Consider the following 6,897-nt stretch of genomic DNA (forward strand, 5'->3'; position numbering starts at 1 on the left):
ACACACACACAAACAAAGAAAAACAAGTAGATAGAATAGAAAAAATAGAATAGAAAAATATAAATAATTTTTTATATTTTTTAAAGATAAATGTAGATAAAGTAGAATTAAAATAGAATAGAAAGTGTTAGAGTTAGAGGGTCAAATAAAGGTGGAACAGATGTGTTTTTAGTCGTTTCTTGAAGATGGCTAAGGACTCAGCTGCTCGGATTGAGTTGGGCAGGTCATTCCACCAGGAGGGAACAGTTAATGAAAAAGTCTGTGAAAGTGATTTAGTGCCTCTTTGAGATGGCACAATAATATGCCGTTCACTTGCAGAACTATTTGTTAACTTGCTAAATCGGTAAAATAACGAAAAGAGAGTCCTCTCGTGTCCTCTCAAGTTGAGAATCATTCGCGACTCGCGAGGATATGGGGCTTAAATAATTCATTTAGCCCATAACATACTTATTCTAACCACTAAAATAATAAGATAATACAAATAAAATTAGAACATTTATTTTTAAATACATTTTAAATTTATTAATTTTTATATTTTATTCATAGCTCAGACAAAATCATTATTGGCTCTCGTCCAATGCATTTGTGCACCCTCTGAATAATAGCACCAATTCTCAATACAACTGAAATATTTGAGAGAACATCACATAAGCTGACTTCATAAATTGATGTTGATTTTCCTAAAATGTGTTTTTTTTTTTTACTCACCATTATAGTGATTAGCGTTCCCTTTGGTTGGGCACTTTTTTTCACATTTCATTTTTCTTAAGTACCTTTAATTGGGTTTATATAATCCTTAAATAGTGTGTGGTAATATGCTAAAGTCACACCCAGACTTAAACATTCGAAAAATACATGTTTGTATTCAAGTAAAAATGGATGATAAATACGCCTTCGTATGGAATTAAATAGCAAGCACTTTGGGTGTCTTGTTTATCATATCTATTTTAATATAAAAGCAACATAACTGAAATTATATCATGTTGATCAGCAGCACAGCGCATGTGTGAATAACGCGATATCCGCCTTTGATCTCATAGGTATCTATTCCACTTTGAGAGGTCAGAACTGTCCGTCTTGACTGCGCTTATTTAGATAAGATAGATAGATAGATAGATAGATAGATTATATCTAATACTTTACTTTACTTTTAGTCATTTAGCAGACGCTTTTATCCAAAGCGACTTACAAATAAGAAAAAGTAATTTAAAACTTAATAAAAAACCTATATAGACATAATAAAGAACTAATAGAAATAAATAATATTGTTAAACAATGTACAGTCTATGCAAATATTATTATTATTATTATTGAAAACTTTGATTTTCACCTATATTTGTTGTGGTTCAGGAAGCTAGGCTACTCCTGAAGGACATGGGTAGTGAAACATTAACTATTCTCAAACTGAATGTTGACAGATGACGTCACGTCATGTTTTTTTACATTTACATTTAGCAGATGCTTTTATCCAAACCGACTTACAAATGAGGACAATAAAAGCAGTCAAAACTAACAAAAGAGCAACAATATACAGTGGGTACGGAAAGTATTCAGACCCCCTTAAATCTTTCACTCTCTGTTATATTGCAGCCATTTGCTAAAATCATTTAAGTTAATTTTTTTTCCTCATTAATGTACACACAGCACCCCATATTGACAGAAAAACACAGAATTGTTGACATTTTTGCAGATTTATTAAAAAAGAAAAACTGAAATATCACATGGTCCTAAGTATTCAGACCCTTTGCTCAATATTTAGTAGAAGCACCCTTTTGATCCAATACAAGCGATTTATCATAAGATGGCAATAAACTCGAGAAGTGCCCGTTATACAAGGTTTCAGTCATTGTTCAAAATCGTAAAAGCTGGAACAGGATAGTAAGAGAACAGAAAAAGTGAAGGCATAGAATTTTTTTTTATTATTATTATTATTATTGGAGGCAGTTGGATGCTCACGGAAGAGACGAGTCTTCAGTTGTTTCTTGAAGACTGAGGGATTCGGCTGTCCGGATGGAGTTAGGTAGCTCATTCCACCAACAGGGTACGGTGAAAGAAAACGTCCTTGAATTTTGTGCCTCCCTGCGATGGGACCACAAGCCGCTGAAGTTCATAGTTCGCCTTTTTCTTTTTAAGTAAATCTAATTGAGACTGAGTGAATTCAAGACTTGTTTTTAAGTCCTTAATGTCTTGGTGTAGTAATTCAAGAATGGCCAGTTTAGTGTTGATAGATTCGAGTACACTAACCTCTATTGTTGTTGTGTTTTCATCTGTGTCCGCCGAGTCTTCCTGGCGTCAATGCTTTTTGTGTTTGAGGCATGTTGTTAGGTCCGGAAAAGTAGTCGTCAATGATTCGCTCAAATTCTTCAACGTTCTCTACCATTATAATTAGGGATGCACCGATACCACTTTTTCCAGTACTCGCCCGATACCGATACTTTTATTTTTGGTACTTGCCGATACGTTGTCTAAAGTGAGATTGTCAATTTGCATTGTGATATTTGTCAGAACATTTACATTTATTAATTTGGCAGACGCTTTTATCTCAAGCGACTTACAGTTGAGGAAAACAACAAGCGATTTATCATAAGATGGCAATAAACTCGAGAAGTGCCCGTTATACAAGGTTTCAGTCATTGTTCAAAATCGTAAAAGCTGGAACAGGATAGTAAGAGAACAGAAAAAGTGAAGGCATAGAATTTTTTTTTATTATTATTATTATTATTGGAGGCAGTTGGATGCTCACGGAAGAGACGAGTCTTCAGTTGTTTCTTGAAGACTGAGGGATTCGGCTGTCCGGATGGAGTTAGGTAGCTCATTCCACCAACAGGGTACGGTGAAAGAAAACGTCCTTGAATTTTGTGCCTCCCTGCGATGGGACCACAAGCCGCTGAAGTTCATAGTTCGCCTTTTTCTTTTTAAGTAAATCTAATTGAGACTGAGTGAATTCAAGACTTGTTTTTAAGTCCTTAATGTCTTGGTGTAGTAATTCAAGAATGGCCAGTTTAGTGTTGATAGATTCGAGTACACTAACCTCTATTGTTGTTGTGTTTTCATCTGTGTCCGCCGAGTCTTCCTGGCGTCAATGCTTTTTGTGTTTGAGGCATGTTGTTAGGTCCGGAAAAGTAGTCGTCAATGATTCGCTCAAATTCTTCAACGTTCTCTACCATTATAATTAACCAGTCATTGCATTTATTTTTGTATATGTATATTTTCAGTTATGATATTGGCTCCACTCGCTTAAAGGGTGCTGCCATCTTTGATCAGGTCTTCGTCCGTCATCCCGTGAGTCTCTCAGTGTGCACACATCTCCTCAATTAATTCAATCATAATTACAATTTTCTTAAGTATTAAAAAAACAACTATCTCAGCTAATGCTGTAAACTATATAGGGAGGGAGATCTATTACTCGCTCATTAGACAAACTATTAAATTGCTATTTTTTTTAAAAATGCAAAGATGTCAATTTTTTTTTTTTAAAGGCAGTTTTTACATAACATAAACTTATGTTTCTATTTTGTTTTCATGACGGATTTCTACACTAATTAAGACATCACTAACAGGTTAAGTAAAATATAATGAATATATATACCTTGCGCGTCAGAGAAACAAGTGCACAGCCAGCTTTAGAATTTTGTCTTTGAAGTTCCATTTTTGCAGTAGATCTATCGCATCACTGTTGAAGAGTAATTAGCTGGTGAAGTGGATTTACTTATTGTAGAGTTAACGAAAGCTTTACTGTATGCAGCAAAAGTATGGTAGATAAATTGGTGGGTTATTCTTAACACATCCAATCAGCGAGCTTGAATAGTGAATACACAGTAATAGTTTCATAGTTTTTGCTATTTATATTGAATTATGGCATAGACATTTTTACATATATTAACAAAATTAGTTTTATTAATAATAATTGACAACCCCTCTGCAATACCATCACCGACCCACTGGGGACCTGCAGCCCACAAATCGAAAACCACTGCATTAGACATGAATGGTCTTCATGTCAGGACACCTCACCAAATGCTACTCTTGCCCAAGAAGAACATAAAGGCTGACCTGAATATAGTTCAAAATTTTGCTATTTTGGAAGTTCTGGAAGAATGTTTTATGGTGTGATGTGATCAAACTGGAACTTTTTGGACCTATAGATCAGCGGTATATCTGCTGCAAAAAAACTTATGAGCAGAAGAACTGCATCCCCATGGTCAAACATGGAGGTGGACCGGTCTTGTTATGGGGGTGCTTTGCTGTTGCAGGAAGTGGAAATCTTGACTGTATAAAGGACATCATGGATTCTTTGAAGTATCAGGCAAATAAATACACACATACATTTTGACTGTTTATTTTCTGATGGGCCTGGTCAAAAAAAAAGTTGCCATATGGATTTAAATAATCAAATATGCACGATTTTAAGACTGAATCAATATTGCAGTGATTAATATGTTTCTGGCATGTTGTATGTTTGGCAGCAATACCCATGTACATATTCCAGGACGACAATACCAAGATTCACCAGGCTCAATATGTGAAACATTGACTACCACAGAGACCGGACCTAAACCCAATTGAAAGTTTTTGAGATGTGCTGGAGTTGACTTTACACTGCCTGGCCAAAAAAATAAGAGTTGCACACTCTAATATTTTGCTGGATCGCCTTTAGCTTTGATTATATTGTGCATTTGTTGTGCCATTGTTTTGACAACATCGTGCAACATCACAACATTTATTTCCATCAAGAGTTGCATTGATTTTTGGCCGAGATCTTGTATTGACAATGGGAGAGTTGAACCACTGTGTAAAGTTGACTCCAGCACATCCTCAAGACATTCAATAGGGTTAAACTCGGGTCAAAAGAATTGTTGCAAATCATATAACATGCCTGAAACATGTTAATTACCGCAATAATGATCCAGTCCTAGACTCTTCAGTATTTGCTTATTTAAATCCAAATGGCGACTTAATTTTTGGCCAGGGGGAGACCGGGGAGTGTTGTAACATGGGTTAGATATAACACTGCCAGTTTGCCAAGTCAGAAAAGAGCTTGTGATGTCATCAATATTGTACACTCCCATCTCCTATTTGAGCTGAAGTGGCATATGACTGTAAGCAGCATTGTAGATTTTATGACCAAAACAACTGATTTTCAGATAAGTAACATTTTTTATCAAGATAGTTTTTTTTTTTTTGCCTAGCTTTCATTGTATTGTAGATACAATTATTTGACATGCATAAATTAAAGTAGCCATACATATTGGCTCCTTGCCAGCCTGAGTCAAATGAACCCAAACCCAAGCTTCTATGACATTCTGATCTCTTAAGTTGGATCATAGTTTCTATGGCATGTAAATCCGCACCTACCCTACATGCACAGTACTTAACACACCACCTTACTTGTTATCCAAATTTAAAGGGTTACTCCACCCCAAAATGAAAATTTTGTCATTAATCACTTACCCCATGTCGTTCCAAACCCGTAAAAGCTTTGTTCGCTTTTAAGATATTTTGGATGAAAACCTCCTGGTTTGTGACTGTCCCATTGACTGCCAAGTAAACAACACTGTCAAGGCCCAGAAAAGTACGAAAGACATCGTCAAAATAGTCCATCTGCCATCACTGGTTCAATCTGAATTTCATGAAGCAACGAGAATACATTTTGTATGCAAAGAAAACACAAATAACGACTTTATTCTACAATTCGTCTCCTCCGCGCCACAGTAGCGCCATTTTGGAGAGTATCCAATGAACGCACACTTCATATACTGTTCTACTTCGTTCAAATCAAAGCGTAAATAAACGTAGAAAACGTATCCGTGTGGTGCGGCTGACACAGACAAGTAGAACAGTATGCACAGTTTATGGGACAGTCACAAGCCTCCCGGTTTTCATCCAAAATATCTTAAATTGTGTTCCGAAGACGAACGAAGCACAATTCTAACCAAACATGCATTAAAATTTTTTTTTATATTATTATTATTTTGAACAAATGTGCTTAAAATTACAACATTGGCTGTAAAGATCCTTTACTCCAGGAAAGGAGAGGTGTGATAATGAGTAGGTGCAGGTGTTTCAGAATTCAGGTGATACTGATTGTTGTGGAGAGTGAAGGGCCCTGACATGCTGGACAATCAGGGTGTGATTCATGGAAAGAGGTAAGAAGAGCAGGACCCATGATCATTCCTCTGGTTCATATCATTCCCAGTCTACCAGATATTCTAGACGGCCACCACGGCGTCAGGAATCCAAGCTCTCACGGTTGGCTGAGACGGCTCCATCTTCCAGGATGAGCGGTGGGGGGTCCTCCATGGGACCAGGCTCTGTGGAAGAGTCAGACACAGGAGGGTGGTAAAGGTTTTAAAAGTTTAAGTAATGTGTGGGTAACCCAGGAGATGAATTGTGGTCCATGATCGGAAATGATGTCCTCTGGGAGGCCAAAATTACAGAAAGCACAATTAAACATCAGCTCACCAGTTTACATGGCAGTGGGGAGTCCCTTGAGGGGAATTAAAAGACAGACTTTGTCATATCTATCTACTAGGATGCAGGTATAACCATCTGAGGGAGGCAGATTGGTAATGTAAGTCCTCTCCTAGGTGTGACCAGGGACGCTGAGGAACAGGCAACAGGAGGTGCCGTTCCTAGCCACCAGAAGTGATCTTATGGTGAGGGTTTGATTGGCCCCTGGGTGGCCAGTGCCCACATGTGTGAACAGATCTGATCGGAGGGATGCATTGAGTTCTGGGAACATAGGTATGACCTGAGGGACACTCCAACGGATTTGCTCTTCAAGGGACCACTGAATAGGACTTACGGTGAGACTGGCTGGGATGACTGGATCAGGCTTCTTGGGAGGCTCATCGGAGGCATGGAGACAGGAAAGGGTGATTTAACATGTTTTGGGTC

This window comes from Sinocyclocheilus rhinocerous, unplaced genomic scaffold (assembly GCF_001515625.1).
Source record: "Sinocyclocheilus rhinocerous isolate Xijiao unplaced genomic scaffold, SAMN03320098_v1.1 scaffold2398, whole genome shotgun sequence".
Taxonomy (NCBI): Eukaryota; Metazoa; Chordata; class Actinopteri; order Cypriniformes; family Cyprinidae; genus Sinocyclocheilus; species Sinocyclocheilus rhinocerous.